An 18,974-nucleotide genomic window follows, 5' to 3' on the forward strand; every position below is an offset into this window, starting at 1 on the left:
TCTAAAACATATTTGAATCAAACCTTTAGAAGACAGAAATATTCTATCTCATAGAACTCTTCACGAGTAGATTGTTTTTTCCTTTTTACTTTCTTTGTATGCTGGATGCACAGATAACTGTAAACAGTTCTGATTTATTATTTGCATTACTGCAGTGGCAAGGATCAAATATCTTCAGACATTTCTTTGCCTGAAGGAAAGATTTTTTTAAAGAATGGAAATTGTGAGATGACATACAATAGAACATACACAGATAGCTTTGTTAACTGAGCAGTTAGTCTCCATGTTTCGGCATTGCGTGGCTCTTTGCTACTGCAGATTGAATTGCTAAGAACAATTTATATAACTTGTTAAGTAGACCAAGCATTGTTACCCTGATTAGGTACTAAGTTTCCTGAATTTTGATGATTTTTGGTTGAGTATGAGATTGGGTTTGTGATTGATTACATACTTCGATTGGCTCTAATTACCTTTTCTTGTCATTATCACTGGAATCAGTAGAGATAGGTCAGTAGCAAGGTTGATTATAGACCAGCGCTTATAAGAGGCTAATCACCTACATTTTTCATTTACATATAAGCCTTTTCCCTTGTTTCTTGCCAAGGCTGGTATAAATGGAGCATGGATTTTGGAGTCATTATTGGTCACATATTTTAAACAGGTGTCATGAGTTGGCTTGTGTTAAAATGTTTGGTAGAAAGCATTGGTTCTTTAAAAGTAAAAATTGATTTATGCCTCTTCTTTGGGAAGGAAATAGTATGATGTTTGCTTTCTGCATGGAAGTGTAGCATGAAGACTTCTTGCCTTTCTCTTGTCTCCTTTATACCTAGGTGGATCTGTGTTTCTGGACACTTCTTTTTGAAAGTTGAGATCCATTCAGAGGCTTTCATACTTGTCTCTAGGAGAAAGGGGGCATAAATATGCCAGATGCAAAACCACAATGATTTCTTTGATTGCAGGGACCTTTGGGCCAGCTTGCAGTAAGAACTTGCCTTTAGAAGATCCTTTGGTTCCCATCAATGTCTCCCTCTCCTCAAAGGGATGGCAGCCCGATGGACAGTGGGCACATGACCCTGACATCGAAAGACTTCCTCGGAGGTAAGCTGCTCTGTCAGTGCTGCCCAGACAGACATGCGCCTTCCTCATCAGACCTGGGCCTTGCCTCCATCCACACCTTGTGCACACATGGCGGGAGAACCTGAGGCTTTTCCTCTTGCTTGAGCCAAGGCTAGGGTTCTGGCACCTCAGGTAACAAATAGCCCTTCTTCCATGGGTCTTAGAAAGGAGTAGAGTGAAGTACAGCCGTGGTCGCTTTCTCCTAGTTGAGGACAGGAACCCCTCTGAAATGCTGTTCTTGAACTCGTGGACAGTCCTTTATGCCTTTGTATCTGTTTCTCACCACATGTTGGGTGTAATTCTGGCCACACTGAGCCACAGTTACCATTTGGGATCAAGTTGTAGACTCTCTTTCCCTTCTCATTCGTTTTAGGGGAGAAACTCTTGATGGAGTTACTGTTAACCTTTGTGGTGGGTACCCCACACTGTCTGGTGTGTGCAAATTTTAGGGTCCAGGCTCTGAGCTTTCTAGAAGGTATTACTCCTGATCTTGACCCAGAGAAGTCACTGTGGACCACAATTTGGATTACAGTTCTCTAGGAAATGGATTGCAACTCTGGACCAGTTTGATTGTTGCTGGCAGAGATTCAGGTTCTCTTGCTATATTGCTTTATTCTTAAAGGAATAGGTATATCAGAATAGAGTAGTGTGTTTCCTAGCATATTTTTGTTGTTGTTTTAATTATTTGTGCCTAAGCATGGCCGCTGAAATTGATTTTAACTATGGACTTTCTGACTTTCTTAAGAGACCTCACATTCCCCTTTTTGACATTAGTGAGGAGAATGAATGCGTGTGTGTGAGTGTTTCAGGACTTGCTGGGTGTTGCAGGTTTAAGAAGTCACACTAGTTTGTGTTTGTGTGGCCATGTTCAGAATTTAAGATGGGCTGCCTGTTTAGCTGTGGTTGGTGAGAGTCCTTGCAATATTTGTGGCCTCACTGTGAATGTTTTCTTTATGAAAACTTGTACACATTTTTTAAAAAAGGAAAAATCTACATTGTTAACTTTTTGTTTTGTCTTTAATTCTAACCCATTAAGATCATCTTTATGATTATTTCCGGGGCCTCCTGTTTAAGCTCATGTACACACTTAGTATAAAATGTATTAGGAAGATTATCTCCTGGTTCTTAATATTCTTTTACTTTTCAGGTCTCTCACTATTGTGTTTACTTTCTCAGTGGTGCATTAAGCCATCTGCAATCCTTTGCTTTTTCTTTTACAGACTGTGTGAATAAGGTAGCAGCATCTTTAATGAAAGGTAGCCATAAAAACTGAACTTCGTGTGATAACAGGTTATAAACTCAGGGCTATTAAATGAATTTATTCTAGCTTTACTTCTTGTTTAATAATGTACCACGTTTAGTATTGCTTTTTCTGGTTTTAATTAGGTTTCTGCCTCCATTTTATATTTGGGAGATTAGAACTGGTCCATTGGTGTAGCTGTCAACAAGAGTGGCATGTTTTTACTCTCTCACTTTGTGCTTTCTTCTTTGAGCAATATTTGGGTGCCTTAGCTCTCTATCGGATGCACCACAGTGTGCAGAGCTGTGCCCATCTTTAACTTGTTTTTAAAAAGTACTCCCTAGGTAAGTTGGGGTCTCTTATATTGGTAGTTGGGTTTAGGACCGGAGCCCCTAATGTGCATTTATTAACTAGTGTTCACTTGTGCCATGCTGAAAAAAAAAATGCACAGAAAATATTTCCAATATGTTCAGTATGAAGTGTGTGAGCCCCTTAATTACCTGGAGTCTGAAGTGTCTTTCCCCACAAGTTATTTGCATAGGTGTTTGCTTTTTAAAGTTGTTAATGAGATTTCATTCCTGTGAAGAAAGTACCTGGGATTACCAGTGCCACCCTTTCCCTTTCGTAGCAGGTGATAGCGGTGTTGAAATCATTTCTATGTTGTGTCTGAAGGTTTACTCTCCCTTGATCCTAAGGATCTAAGACCTAACGTCCCTCAGGTATCATCCTCCTCCGCCATCATTCACGACTCACCCGTTCCCGTGCGTACTGAGGCCTGCTGCTCTGCTTTGGCCTGGGAACACAGGCATGGGCCCTGCATCCAGCCCTTCTTTCATGTAGTGAGGGAAGGAGACAAAGAGCAGGTAGTTGTCAGCTGAATAAGTGCTCTGATGGTGGGGGCACAGAGCTGTGCTTGGAAAACACAGGAGAGTCACCCATCTAGGACAGGACAGGGAGAGGTCAGGGTGAGGGCAGAGTAAGGCAGGTACCTGGCCTTCCAGATCCATTTCTTGGGGTTTGTACATCACTGACTAGGATTGGAGAGCTGAGACAGCTGCTTAAAGAATATAGCCTTGATTGGTGTTGGAGACTCTGGGAGAAGCCCAGGTAACATTACCTGGGCACGAAGGCCAGGGGCAAGGAGGTGGGGGAGATTTAGGAGCGAGAAAGGAAAGCCAAACTGGAACTTTGGGCCATGTAAGGAAGCTGTCATTTAGGCGAAGGCTTGTTCTGCATGTCGCACCATGGTAATTGTAGGTGGGTGTTTTTTAATGTCAGATAACTTTAATTTGAATTATATTTGATAAAGCCAGTCAATTTTAATACAGTTTTCATACTGTATTACTCTGATAGCATGGTCTTTTCCTAAATTAAAAAAAAAAAAAAAAAAAGGAATTTCACTTGAAAAATTCTTCCCCTGAAAGTTTGACATAGGTAGGTTTCAGCCTCTTTGCTCTTCCAGTTCCCTTCTGCCTGTCCTGGCTCTTCCTGGTACACCCCACCCGCCTTGCCGCCTGTGCGTAGCGTGAGAAGGCAGTGTGTAGATTTTGTGTGTGTCTCACCTGGGGTCATTCCACTTCAGGGGCTCCCTGTGAGGCTGTGCAAGCTAAGCCTAATTCAGTTCCTCAGAACTGAACTTTTTAAAGTCACTTCAATTAATTAGAGGTTCAAGAGTTTTAAACCACACATAAGAGGTGTGAATAATGTGATATAAGTATTGTCGAGACTCTGTTGTGTTTTTTTCCTTGTATTATTTCAAAGTTCAAGCAGTAACTTGAATGACCAGATTCATTCTAGAAAGATAATGTGTTGGCCATTCTGACGTGAATATACCTGTTTTACTCACCATAGGTACTAAGAAAAGGTACAGGCACTTGAGGACATTGAGGTTTGTGACTTAAAAAGTCGATGTGGGATTAAAAAAACATGAGCATCCCATTGTTCTCATGAGTCTCTTGAATAATGAAATTTGCTCCTGATATCACTCACACTGTATTTTATTAAGTCAAGCCTCCCCAACCTTTGTTTGTATCACTGTTTCACGGCCCGTAATTGCGCTTCATGGTGGTGGTGGGATGGATGGAGAGAGAATGCGGTGAAGTGAGAGGTGTTGCACAAAGCGTCTCATTGATTGGCGAGCTGCTGGACAGCTCTGCAGGTAGTTCTGAGCTAAGGTAGTGTGTTTCTGGAGAAGTCCCATTCTCGGAGATATTAGTAGGTGCTTCTTGATGAAATACATGTCTATGTGTTTGGTTTTACAGGTTTGTTAGCGTATTCTCAGCTTTTCCGACTCTCGAAGGGAGGGAAATGTGAAGCATTTCCTGAATGTATTTCATTGTGGGACACTCTGCTCTCTTTTTCTCTTTTTAATGGTAAATTTCTGTACCAAGTCCCTGGAAAATCTCTCTTGAAGTAATTCTCCAGACCATGCTTGAGAAGATGAGCCTTAGGAAACATCATGTGATTAAGAATCTAAGCCTGAATATACCAGATTAGCATTGATTAGTAGTTTTCTACCCATTTCCTGCTATTTTGCTGTCTTTTGAAAAGCATTCCTTAAAGAGTTGGTGTTTTTAAAACTGTATGAATTGACAGAGGACCATGAAGCATTAAATAAAAGACAACTTCTGAAGTAACATGTTAATGTTTTAAGCAGTTTTATTTTCCAGTAAATCGTTTTTGAGTGATACTGTGGGATTTAAGAGAAAATAAGGTATAAAGTATTTAGGCACATCCTGTTTCTTAGGAAACACAAAGTAATGTCAGCATACACAAAATCCTGAGCTGGAACCTGCAGTAGGTTAAATTGTAATGAACAGAAGTTGTTGGAGGATTCAGGGGATTCCAATTAATACCACATTACGCTAAAATCTTTTTGTCACAGTTTTTCTTGAAATCTTTCTACAGATATTTCTAAGATTTCCTCTGCCTCAGGTGGGTGTGGTTCACTTTTCCTTCATTTAATGAACACTTGAATGTTAATAAGCTACTTCGTAGGCTGCTGGAGGGCAGCAGTGGACAGGGAGGTGTGGGCCCCTATCCTCAGGTCTGGGGAACATGAAAGCCTTTCTCTCATTAGCATTCTTTACTTTAAATGGTTACTATTGGTGGTTGGCTTGCTTTTCCTGCTTGTTTTTTGCATGTTCATCTAGTCTGATCTTTTAACTACTGCCTGAGCTTTCAGATCTAAGCTCCAGGCTTGGACCCACCCTAGGCCATGGATCCACTTATGGAAGCGGCTTCCAGACAGCTCCCTTAGAATATCCCATGGCAGCTTTACAGTCAGCATGCCCAAAGCAGTGACCTCTCTCTGATGATCTGGTTATCAGTGTGAATCAGAAGTTTCTGTTATGAAGGGATTGATTAGAAGGTGCTTATTTAATCCAGAGGTAGTAACTTAAAATAGGAACATTCAAGGGGCTTTAAAAGCTGCAGATGCCTTGTCTCACCCCTGAGCTGGGATCTCGGAATGATAACCTGCCAGTGTTTATGAATGATCTGATTTAAAGTCCTGTGGTACAGAATCTCCTTTAGTACATGCATTGAAGATACCTTAGAAATGTGTTCAGTGCTTTTTAAGAGTGAGGATGTTAAGGAAATGAGGCCTTTATTTGAAACTGCTTCAGAGGAACCACATTGAACGCCCTCATGACATCAGCTAATGGTCTCTAGGAGAGAGAAAATCTGGAGACAGAGATACTGGAACATTTTTCACCAGTGGCTGTCTGGGATGCCTTAGTTGCACCTCACGTTCTGCTTTTCCTCCCCTTCCCGACGTTCCTGTGCTGGCGTCCCTTATGGCTCTTCATGCGGGAGAGTGCAGGCAGGTTGACTGAAGCAGGGGATCCTTTGAAGGGTGTGAGAGGGGAAAGACAAGCCTTCTGCCATATCGTTGACCCTGAGGCTCCCTTGTTCAGTACATGAGCAGGTGGGGGCTGGGTATTTACTAAGGTGATGCTGGTGGTAGTTCAGCCTCTGGGTAGCTCACTCCTCTTGATCATTCTTGCCGATGCAATTGAAGGTTGCAGATTACTTTAGGAAAAGTCAAAATGACTCGGTTCCAGCACTTGTCCTTCTGGGGCTATGCCCTGTGTGCTGTCGTTCCATCGTAGTGTAGTTTCTCTACACGTTCCATCTTCCACCCACCTCTACTCTAGGGATGGGATGAAAAAGCCTCCTTCTCTGTTTTTATCCAGATGAGGGACAGGCCACTAGCAAAGGGGAGGGGTAGGATTTGGGTGACCTGCAGAATTGAGGGGGAAAGGCCAGCAGGAACTTGGTGAGTTTTTGGGCGGAGCTGCTTTCATGAGCTTTACCGAAAGGACCTTCGCCTATATTTCTGGGGCTCTTAAACACTGTTCCTCAAACACCATGACACATAATTTGAGGTAAACAGTGTGAAACTAGGAAAATAAGTTTTAGCCTCTAATTTATGAAAGCCTGGATTTCTGTGGACATCATCACTGTTTTTGTGGCATAGAAAGTAAAATAAGTGGGCCAAAAACATTTGGCATCCTATTTTTGTTCTGATAGATGTGGGAAAAAGGAATGTGCAAAAAGAATTTGATCGACAGTCCTCATGGATCTCGAGGAGGGAGACCACAAATCAACCTCAGACACACATGGTAGATCTGACCCTGGCAAGTGCTGTAGGTGCACGAGGCTGCAGTTTCTAACAGGGCGGTCAGGGAGGATTTCAGAGAGAGGTGGCTTTGAGCAGAGACATGAAGAAGGAAGGCAGGAATCACACTGGTTTGGAGGAAGAATGCTGTGGACCAGGGAGGTGGCGAGGAGGAAGCCTGGCAGGTGAAGAATGCTTTCACCTGGGACGCGTTCTCTTCCCTGGCCTGTGCCAGAATCTGTCTGGTGGAGTTGAGAAGAATCTGGAATATGTTTGTCGCTTCTAGAAATGCTCTACCTAAGATTGTTACGCTTCAAGTTCACTGAAACTTGGGAGAGTGGAATGTGTGCCAGGAAATGTCCATTTTATCATCTGTTTTGTGATTCCTTTGGGTTGTTTTCTTAGGTTTTTGGCTTGTTATTTTGACTTCAGGGTTACTTCCAAATAGCTGTCCTGTTTCCATGCTTATTTCTATTTTCACTATTTATTGGCTTGAATTACTCTGTTCTCTAAAGGAAGTTGGTTTTGGGTTTAGGATTCCATTTAAGGATGTAAATGAGTAGAATCTCTGAAAAGAGAAGAAATTTATGCACATTTTTATAAACATGATCAGATACACAGCTCTTTAAAAACCTCTTTTGATTGGTAATTTCACAGATGTTTGTAAATTGAATTTTTTATTTTGTGGATGGGGAAGCACAGCCTTCTTCAAGAATAGCCACATTTTTGATCTGCACCCAGAGACCACCGGTGATGGCCCAGGGTAGAGCCCCTCTTGGGAATGTGGAGGGTTCGAGTCTGATGGATGCTGACTTGTTTTAGTCATCTCTTTTCGGTCTCACAGAGAACTGGCAGCACCAGCCTGTCATGGGTCCCGCAACACTGGGAAGCTAGCGTTTCCCTGTGCAGTGGCCTCATGCCCTCCATCTGATGTGACAGTGTAGTCAGACTTCTTTTTTCCATTTTGAAAAATTTCCTTTCTCTGATCAATAACAAAAACTTTATCCTTGTGCCTTAAGTTGGGATTTTAACAGTGATCTTTTCCACTTTTTGTGCCTCGTCTGGGTTTGGAGATCACACTGATTCCAGGTATGAGAGAGGATGTCTTGGGTGCTTATAGCACACTAGCTGCCCCTTGGCTGGCTGGGCGGGCACTTCCCTGCGTTAATGGGTGCTCATCTGTGCAGTCAGACAAATGGGCTCTTAGTTGGCATGACAGAATGCGCTTCCTCCTCCACATGTACCCACATAGTGACAGCTGTCCTCCAAGGCTTCCTCTCCCATGCGGAAATCACCTGCTGCGTTCCGCATTGGCCTGGAACAGCTGCAACTTCTGGGAGAGGGAGCAGCACATCTGTTTTCTCAGAGAGAGATTTTTAGTATGCAAGTATCTGTTCTTGTGTTTCTTGTGGGAAAAAGAGAAAAGATGCATGGAGCCTGTGGTATCAGACTCCAGGGTGACTGTGGGTAAAAGCAAAACCACTTATTTTTTGGGGGTGGACTAAACAAATTTGCAAGTAACTCTTGCTTTTAATTCACAAGGGAATACATTTCATTTCATAATCAATCATGGGAAAAAAAGTTGTAGGCCCATTGCCAAAGATAATATAAAAGATCATCTTTGAAATGTTTCCGAGGATAGGGACTGTGGATTCCTTTCTCTCTCTTGAACACACTGTCCTAGTGTAATTGAAAGTCCCTAAAGACATTTGGCAGCTCCCTTTTGTGTTTTCCTATCCAGAAAGTTGAATGAATTAAAATTTCAATTAGGCTAAATATTTTACTTCACCAAAAAGAAACTGAACTCTGTTTTCTGAATAATGCTACCTGTAACTTTTAAAGTATTAGTTGTATCTCTAGTTCTCTTTGTCTCAATATACATATTCTGCATATTTAAACCTCCATCTGGAGTATCTAAACACAGTCGATGTATTTAGATAAAAAAACTAATTGTGCCATATGCTTTCTCTTCTGATATTTCTATATTTCTGTGTAAACTTCTAAGAAATGGTATGAAATATGATATTGCAGATCTTACCTAGATTATGTAATGCGGGGTTTCTTGCTATGTAATTAAAGAGAAGACTGATTCCCACTGAGGTAAATAAACTCTCATTTAGTAGTTCTTGACTTTTAGGCATTTGGGTAAATTAAAACATCTGCTTCAAAATGAGAAAAATGGACTCGAAGAACCAAGCCCTTCTCTTGAATCCTCCCTGGCAGTAGCATGTTATCATGAGCATTACTGATTGACCATGGTTTGTCAGTTGGTAGACAGAGCAGTTAGGCTGGCTGTTTTCTAGGTGTCTGTAATCGAGCACTGTGGGTTTTATATGCTGTGACAGAGTCTTTCTCACTGAGGCAGATTCAACACGGATCGGTGGTGATTCACGCCATGGTTGGATGAGGGGGCAAGAGGCACATGTCTGTTCAGCAGCCTTGGGTCGTGAGCCCTCTGTTGCCTGACTCCAGTGAGGTCACCCTGGGATTTGCCTGTCTGATCCAAGCATAGCTCGACTGTATTCATTAGCTCAGTAACAAACTTATTACAAATTGAGAATATGTACATGTATCTAACTGTTCACTGTAGAACAGAACTGAGCAGAAAAGGAAGATTAGTGGTGGCCAAAAGGTTGGGAGGAAGAGAAGCAGAAGGTACAAATAGCAGAAACAATGAGGAATTAAACATTGTCACACGTATTTAAAAGCCTCTTACTTTGAAAGCTGTTTATCTTTAGACGAAACTCCACACATGACAGTAATAGTATAAATATGAACTTGCCACCCATGCATTTGAAACACAGCATTTGTTGTTTGTAAACCTACCAATTCTGTAAATTGTCTTATAATACTAAAGACACCTCTTAAAAAAAATCTGCAGAACACAAGGAAGCCTTTATTCTTTCTCAGCCACACTCACTTGTCTGATCTTTTTGGGCTGAGTCTGTATTCATAGAATTGATATTAAGTCCTCAATAATCACTTCTTTTTGTTTTATGGTTTTTGTGATTGCTATTTCTGACATATATTGCATAATGACCATTGAGATATTCACCTAGCAGAAGGATAATCTCATAATTAATTACTAGAAATGTTTCCTTTAGCAGAAAGTACATCGTTAGCCTCATAACAAGATTATGGCATAGAACTTATTCTATTTAGTGGTTCATATTCATTGAATGTGATGTTTGTAACTTTAATGAGGATAGATGTGAAGAAAGAAAGAAAAATCCTTCTCTTTACCTCCCAGGGCACTTTTTTCATGCTCTTCTCTGACATATCTTTTCCCACAGATTTAGATTATTCGTGAGTATATTATCCTGATAACCTTGTAAGTGTCCTTAAGTTTATGCAGAGTGTTTTTTATTCCTCTTAATATCTACTAGCATTCAGCACAGAAACGTCTCATTAACAGATTTATTACCATGTTAGGTCAAATTTATGTTGATGGAAAAGAGGAACATCTCTACCCATTGGGGGAGATTAATTACTAAAACACACATGAACACACGTGCACATAGTTATAAGGTGGTCCCTTCCAGATGAGCCAGTCCCATAACTTAACCCTCAAGATGAGCTTTTTGGGGAATGCCCAGTGTTTTTTTTGGTTAATTAAAGGGCATTAAGGCAAGAACTCTTAAATTGGGCGTGATGGATTAGGGCACGTGAATCTCTCAAATTCCAGGCAGACATTTTATAAATTGATGTACTTTTCAGTCAGCCAGAGTAGAGTTTGTTGGTTTCTAAAAGGAAACCATTAAATGTTAAGAACAGTTAAGTTAGAAAGTATTTTTTCCACTGAATCCTTTAGAAATTGCTTAGAGTTTATAATTTTTGTTATTGTGGTTCTTGTTTAGGTTTCTGACTCAGCGTCAGAATATCTGGATTGGAGTCAAGCTGCTCTCCTTCCTTCCCATTGAGCAGATATCTTCATTTGTAAAGTAGGAAAAGACCGATTACCTAAGTAAAGAAGATGATTGAGAGAATCAAATGAAATACTTTAATGAAGATATTTAGTAAACCGTGAAGTGCCATTGCATCACACTAATGTAAAATGATGGTGGGGACCCCACCTACTTGACAAAGAGGAAGACTAGAAATTCAGAGGCTGTTCTTTTCCTAAAAGAGCCTTTGACCACCCATCGTGAAAGAAAATGTGGCTGTTCCTATAACTGTGGATGAGTTGGCCCTCCCCTTTTTCATTGAATGTCCTAATCCAACACCAGGTCACAGCTGAGTTGGCCCCTCATAGTCAGAAGAAATGAGAGGTGGCCTGGAAGGACAGCAGCTTTGGCTGTGTCCTCCCTACAAGAACCCAAAATGGACTTCTGTCACTGTCATGTAAGGCTTTTGCCAAGTGAAGGCTGTCTGGTGGTAATGGCATTATGGCCAATATAGAGGCAAGTTTGGGCCTCCTTAAAGCACTGCAGACCTGTCAGGCAGGCTGTGCTGAGCAGAGCAAATCCTGAGAGTTGGTAGGGGCAAGTGGGATTAAAGAAAATAAGGTGAAAAAAATCTTACATACACAGAGACTCTTGCATCAAATATTCCTTTCCAAAAGCACCTCCCCTCCCCCCCCTCTAGGAATGACCCTCTTTGGGCCAGCTTCTCTCATTAGATGATAGCTCCCTGTCCCGGGCAGCACTGCATCCCTGGCGCGTAGAGATGCGCTGGTTGCCGTAGTATCCGCCCTCTTCCCAGGAGTTTTGTCCCTTCCTTAGTAGGAGCCTCCTCCACCTCCTCTTTCTGGACCAGTAACTTTTCCAGGTGTACGTATTATGTTGTGATGTCATGAAAAATCTCATGCCTGAAATAGTTGCTAGAATTCTATTCTTCAGTGTTTGAAATTATTCAAGGATAAAATCATTTGAACTTTTTGCTAAAGAATTTTTTAAATTCATTTTTTAAATTAAAATTATTGGGGTGACATTGGTTAATAAAATCAATAGGTTTTAAGTATACATACAGTTCAATAAAACGTCATATGTATATTGCATTGTATGTTCACTACCCAAATTAAATTTCCTTCCATCACCAAATATTTGACCCCCTCTACCCTTCTCTGGTAACCACTAATCCACTGTCCGTGTCCCTGAGTCTCTGTTTGTCATGTTTGTTTATTGCTTTCACATTTATAATCCCACATATGAGCGAAATCATATTGTTCTCAACTTTTCTATCTTATTTCATATTTTATTTCTTATTCTAATATTTCCCATTACTTATACATGTATCTTTATTCCTTTTTTTGCTTTCTTTAGGTTGGTTCCTTAGGTTTCTGTCCTCCCTTCCTTCCTAACTTCTGGATTGAACACCTAAATTTTTTTCTTTATTCATTATTTTTTGGCTTGGTAATAAAAATATATAATGCTGTAAGTTTTCCTTTAAATAATACTTGGCTGTTTTGTATAAATTTTGGTGTATGTAATGTTTTCAACATTCTTTTTGGCTAATTAGTAGCTGGTTTTTGATTATTTTCCTTAGATCTAAGGATTTGATCCAATAACTTTCACCTGATTTGTTTCAGGCTTTGTTGCACAACCTTATTTACAGTTGATAATTGTGTATAGTGGCCTTTCTCCCATTTCATACTTGTTTGCAATGCTAGACTTGACTTTCCTTAGAGCACCTTTGTTCTCCTTTTAGGGCCACCTGGAAGAGGGAAGACTGGGGTCTTTTTTCTCTGTGCCTTTCCTCATGGGAGGTAGCTGCCTCCCATGCTTATCCCTAGTATGCTGAAAGATTCCCCTTTCCATTAGTTGATGGCTCAGGATTACTTCTGGGTGAGTAGAGAAGGGGGCGCTAATGAAGGCTCTAGAACCTGTTGCATTTTAGAATCTTTTTCTAGAACATGGGCCTGCTCCAACTGCCTCATTAGGAATGTTGTAAGGATTGGTGGAAATAATATGATGTATGTAAGGCGGCATCTAGCCCAGCGCTTGACATAAAAAGGTACACAGCAAATGATATTCTTCCACTTTTGCTCTAGCCAGACACTCACAGGATTTCTGTGCTGCAGTCTGTATTCCCTGTGCTGCTGTCCTGTGATGCTCCACAGCTCGCTCTTGTTCTCTCCAAAGAATACTGACTGGTGCTGGGTCTCCACCTCTTTCACTCTGGGTAGCCTCTTTAGACAATATTGACAGAAAGGATTTTCCACAGAAATTCCACTTTTCTTTTTTTTAAGTAAATATAAGGCCTTCTCTTTTTTTGGAGCGTATTAGTGACACACAACTACTGTGTATGCCTGAATTGGAGGATGGAGGGAAGGAAATGGGAGAGTCTGCATCCTTCCCACTGCAATGCCCAGTACTGGGTGGGTTAGTTTTGATAAAGATCACCTGGGGGAACTGAAGGCCAGAGGACCTTGTCACCACATGTGATTGTGTGGAAGTTTTGACCCTGGATGTTATCAGGACTCAGCATTATATGTCATCTCCACCCCTTCAGTTGTGTTGCTGAGTTAATATAGAAGTTCAAAATGCAGTTGAGAACTAGGGTAGCCAGTGGGATGAGTGACTCACAGGGATTTAATGTTCTCCTGTGCATAGAGGGCTATCTTATAAACTAAAAATCAGTTAAAGGATAGAGACTGAACTTTTACCTGGGTGGTTTGCATAGGTTCTGAGCACCTCTTCAGTTAAAAATTTTGCAGTGTATCACTTACCAGGAAGAAAACTTTTCTTTGCCCTCTTTTTGACTACAGGGCCTGCAAATTAAAATAACAAGACAGATTAACAAGGAAATAAAGTATGCATACTCATTCGATGTTTAAAGATACTTATATACTTAATTACTGGGGAAAGGGAGAGGAAGAACAAATGGGTCCTTTTAGAAGAGAGAAATGGGATTTTAGAAGTACAAACAAGAGATATGAAAATTTGTGATGTTTTTCTTCATAGATATAAAGAGGTCTTTCCTCTTTCTTGAGGGCCCAAGGGGATTTATGGTAGGTTTATTCTGTTCTTCCTTCTGAGAGTAGACCCACCCCAATGAGGGAATTTATGGCAGCCTATTTCCCAGAAATTGCTCAGATAGATTAACCAGATAAGGAAAGTTCTGATAAGGCTCTTTCTGCATCTGTTGAATCTCAAATGTCTTCAGCTTAAAATAATATTCATGCCAACACTAATTTTCACTGTGCCAGTTTTCATCCCTATGACAGTCCCAGCTTCTCTTGAACTTAAACCATATTTTCAGTTGTTTCTCAGGTGTATCTACCAGAATGTCACATCAATATTGGAAAAAATATGAAGAGCTATCTCTCTTTCCCTCCCTTGTTCACCCAGTTGTCCTCTTCCTGGCCTTCCTGTTTGTATTTATGGAGTCACCACTTACTAGGGCTCAGAATAGCAAGACATCTTTGATTTGGCTTCTTCGTGAACACTCACCAGTGCCACTTGTAGAATGTCTCTTAATTTTTACCCCAACCTTCTGCTTTGACTTGCTGATAGATCTTCTTATGCTCCTCCTCTCTCTGTTTATTCAGTCATGGTGGTAGTTAGTTGCTGGTTATTTATCCTTCTGTCTAAAAGTTTTGGTGATGTCTCCATTGCTTATTAAATTAAGTTGAAACTCCATTGACTGACATTCAAGGATGTCGTGTCGCATTCTTGACTGCTTTAGCTAAACAGGATCACTTGTTTTCTTCCTGACCATCCACTTCTCTTCTCTGCCTGTGTCTGCCGGAAACACACTCCCTGTCGCCCTTGCCCCAGTCTGTCTGTCACAGTCTACCAAGTTGCAGATCAAATACCATTTCTTTCCTGGAGCCACATCTAAGCCTTGTCTTCAGTTCAGTTCAGATAGGTCTCTTCTCTGAATACCCCTGGCATTTTGTGTCTCTTTTGTGTCATTCACCACAGGCTGTCTGATCATAGTTATTTGCCCATTTTTCTGTTATGAAAAGTTCTTTAAATTCAGAGCCTTGATATTACTCAGTCTATACCCCCTCAATGACATCATGTGCATAGTAGGTGTCTAAATCATTTAAGAAATGCTAGCATTGATGAGACAAAGGACCAGTTAAATATATGTTTTGAAGTCAGGAACTGTGCTCTGTACTTTGAGTACACTTGGAACGGGCTGTGAAGTCAGGGAGTCACTGAGGGACTGGTCTCAGGGTCATAGAGCTGGTAAGGGTTAGAGGCAGGAGTCAGACCTGGTCTCAGTATTTTGTGTTCACGCCCACATCTTAACAAAAAGGTACCTTTGGTTTTAAAACCATATTATTAGGGAAGTCTGTGACCCCAAATTGTTTTAATAAAGCCTACTGCATTATTGATACCTCTTGAGCTCAGCCTTTTGTTACGGCTATTAAATTTGGAGGCCTGTGAACATAGTGCAGATGCAAAGTGGACTTCCTTCATTTTAGAATTCCTGTTTATAAGATCTTGTTCTTTGTTAACTGTGTGGAATCTACCTCTTCTGTTCACCTTGTTTTTTCTTTTCTGTCATCTGCTGCTGTTTTCTCCCTTCCCCAGCTGAGTAGGAAGCCTCAGCATTCAGTCACTACTTCCTAGGTTCTTAGGAAGAAGTTCCAAACAATTCAGAGCAAGTTTTGCCTGTAAGTGATATCATTATTGATGTTGTGTCTCTATGAAATTAATTTCTGCAAGCAAAACCCACCAAATACAAAATCAAAAGACAAATAAGGAAAATGCTTTTTGCAGCCCATATTATAGGAGGCTAATTTCCCTAATACGTGAAAAGATCCTGCTTTTAAAAAAAGGTCTGTAACCCAGTAGCAAAGTGGACAAAGGATATGAAAGAAGGTTCACAGAAAAAAAAATATCTACAGCTATTCAATATTTAAAGATGTTTAACTTTACAATAAGAATAAAATAAACTCTCTGAGATACCTTTCTTTTTCCACTTAAGGATTGATGATTGTCTTCATTTTCTGCCATAAAAAGTACCACAGATGGGATGGCTAAACAACAGAAATACATTTTTCCACAAATCTAACAGCTAGAGGTCTGAAATCAAGGCGTTGGCAGGGACAGTTTCCCGAGGTCTCTCTTCTTGACTTGTAGATGGCTGTCTTCACATGGTTTCTCCTCTGTATGTGCCAGTGTCCTAATCTCCTTTTCTTAAAAGGATACACATCAAACTGTATTAGGGTCCTACCCTAATGACTTCATTTATTTTTATCTATCTATATATCTGTCTGTCTGTCTGTCTGTCAGTCATTTTACGCCTACAGCACTTGGTCTTCCTAGGTAGTCTCCCATCCAAGTACTAACCAGGCCTGCCCCAGCTTAGTTTCTGAGATCAGACGGGATCGGGCGTGTTCAGGATGGCATGGCCGTAGACAACTTCATTTTAACTTAATATCACCTCTTTAAAGACCAAATATTGTTGTCACATTCTGAGGTGCTGGAGGTTAGGACTTAAACGTATAAATTTTGAGGGGGGCACAACTAACCCCTAACGATGACCAGAAAAATGTTTGATTACTCTGTTGGCAAAGGACAAGGGAAATGAACTTGTTGCTGCAGGTAGTAGAAATTGTGGTAGCCTCTGAACAGTAACTCGTCATCTGTTAACATTCAAGTGCAGTCCTTTGACCTAGTAGGGTTTAGGAATTTCAGGAATTCCCCAAATGAGAGATTCTTACCACCTGGCACATAATAGCAAAAGAATGGAAAAGAAAATGTCAGTAGACATGGGCTAGTTATGGTTAAAAAAAGAGGGAGTCCTGTATGGACAGTGTAGAACGTTCTACGGAAAACCAGGGTATAGAACAGTGTAGAGAATGTTACCATTTGTATAATAGGGGAGAAAGAGTTTATAGTTATTTGCATAAAATATTTCTCTAAGGTTATGTAAGACATAATGGGTGGTAGTGTGGAGGCTGGACAGGGCGCGAGGTGGGCAGCAGTGAGAGAAAATTCTCACTGTATACTTTGCTACCTTTTACATTTTGAATCCTGAATTTATTAAACCATTTTCTGTCTTTCACTTGAGAAAATTGTATCACAGGGTCATGATATATATTGTTTGAGGTCATCTCTTAAAAATGGAATTATTCTGATTAAGATTATTCTTATTTTAGGAACTCTGATATTTCTTAGAGTGTCTCACAAGCCACCACTTGGAAGGTTTTTTGAGGACAGTTCTACATCTGGGCAGTGACAACGCTTAGTCATTTGGTCACAGAGAACAAGCCAAGAGCGGTCCTTAGGCCAGACCATTCTTCTCAGACACTCTTGCCTGAAGGCTTGTAGGGAAGTGATTATTTTTTCATTCTGGTATAGAATATGTATGAATCATTGTTCCAGATTTTATTTTGCTCAGAAACTCCCCTGCAGAGAAATACTATTTGGCCTTGTTAATTGAGTTCTTTCGGTTTTACCAGATTATTTTAAGGCATTTATGGGTGATGATGGCGATGAAGCTAATAGCACTTTACATGTGTTTAGTACCTTGAACTTTGCAAAGTGCTTTCACGTTCATTATCTCATTTTATTGTAAATTGAGCTGTGAGGTTTAGAAACAAATTACCATCTTTTCATGGATGAGGAATCCTAAGCTTAGGTGTCTCCGTGAATTACTGATAGTGTTCTAGGTGGAGGTTTCATGATGTATGCAAAACTGACTAGGCTAAGAATAAGGAAGGAATTATTTGTTCATGCTTCTGGTCTGACAACACTTAAAAGGTTATCAGCATTGATCATGTATTTTCATTGATTTTCAGTTCGGATGATTTTGACCCCCAGAGGACTTGGGCAGTGTCTGGAGAAATTTTTGGTCGTCAGAACTGGGTGTCTGTTACTGGCATTTAGTGGGTAGAGTGCCAGGGATGCTGCTAAACACTAGTGCACAAGACAGCACCCACAACAAAGTATTACCCAGCCCCAAAAGTCAATAACGCCTAGATGAGGAATCCTGATGTAGCTGCATGGCTGTTCTTGAATGGAAGATAGGACGGACCTCTGAGGCTGGTGGAAGAGTGAAGGCAGACATTTGGACCTGGAGAATGGATTCAGGAGATGGATACCCTGAATGGAGTGTCCTCAGAGGAGCTGCCCTGTGAGCTGTGACTTGCATGAGGCAGGGCAGGCAGGGTTTCTCTCCTGGCAGAGGGAGCATCTGTGTACTGTCTGTAGGAGTTAGATCCTGGTGTATTCCAGGGGTATGCAGCAGGGCAGGTGGAAATGAAACTAGTTAGATGGGTACATGCTTGTGAAGGGCTATAGTGCCTCAAGCCAGAGTTTGGACGTCATAATAGAATTTAGTAGAAGCTCTCAGATATTTAAAAACTGGTGGTTTTTTTTTTCTTCTTGTTTTTGTTTTTAAGAGAAAGGGTATTGACTCAGTCTCTATAACGTTTGGTGAACATGTTTATGGCAACCTGTTCAAGCTCATTGTACCCCTTCTACCTGCCGGCTTCCTGTCAGGAGATGGCATGCCTAGGTGTTCATCTGAGTGAGGCCAAAGCCAAGAAGTTGCTTTGACTTCTTTGTGCACCACCAAGTCCTGTCACTTCTGCCTCCCAAGCCTCTTCAGATGACACCACAAGCACCTCTGCTCTCACCTCTCCCCAGACCATGCAGGAGGCTTTACTCCTTCTACACACATTGGGCGTTTGTTCCAAAACCAGTATCTACTCTGAAACCACTCAGGGACTTGTAGGGAAAAAGTCTGACATGTTTAATCCTGGCTACCATAAGATTGGCCTTGTTTTGTTGCTTTGCTTTTAGGTCACTCTTCACCCAGCCCCCTCTTTGTGTCCTCCCTCCAATAGGTCTTTGATGCTGCTGCTTCCCTGCCTTCAGCTTCACCCCGCCATTCTGGTTGCTTGCTGACCTCTGCTTTCTCACTTGTCTCCTCCCTCATTTTTCCTCTGACCCCAGTGCCGACTCATCGTTTGGATTCATTTTAAAAGGCACTTGGTTCTAACTCTGCGATCTGACAAGTCTCTGCTGTACTCTTTCGTGGCACCCACTTGTGGCAGTTATAATTTATCAAACGATTGTTGGAGATCTGTCTTTA

At 41.0% G+C, this 18,974-nt stretch overlaps 1 protein-coding gene and 1 pseudogene across 3 annotated transcripts in view; one reads left to right on the forward strand and one right to left on the reverse strand.

Moving 5' to 3' along the window:
- The window catches only part of STK24 (serine/threonine kinase 24), a 104,345-nt gene that overhangs the window by 54,638 nt on the left and 30,733 nt on the right, over positions 1-18,974 (forward strand). The window lies entirely within an intron of this gene.
- LOC118609658 lies at positions 16,174-16,292 on the reverse strand (annotated as a pseudogene).

This window comes from Rousettus aegyptiacus, unplaced genomic scaffold (assembly GCF_014176215.1).
Source record: "Rousettus aegyptiacus isolate mRouAeg1 unplaced genomic scaffold, mRouAeg1.p scaffold_m13_p_11, whole genome shotgun sequence".
Taxonomy (NCBI): domain Eukaryota; kingdom Metazoa; phylum Chordata; class Mammalia; order Chiroptera; family Pteropodidae; genus Rousettus; species Rousettus aegyptiacus.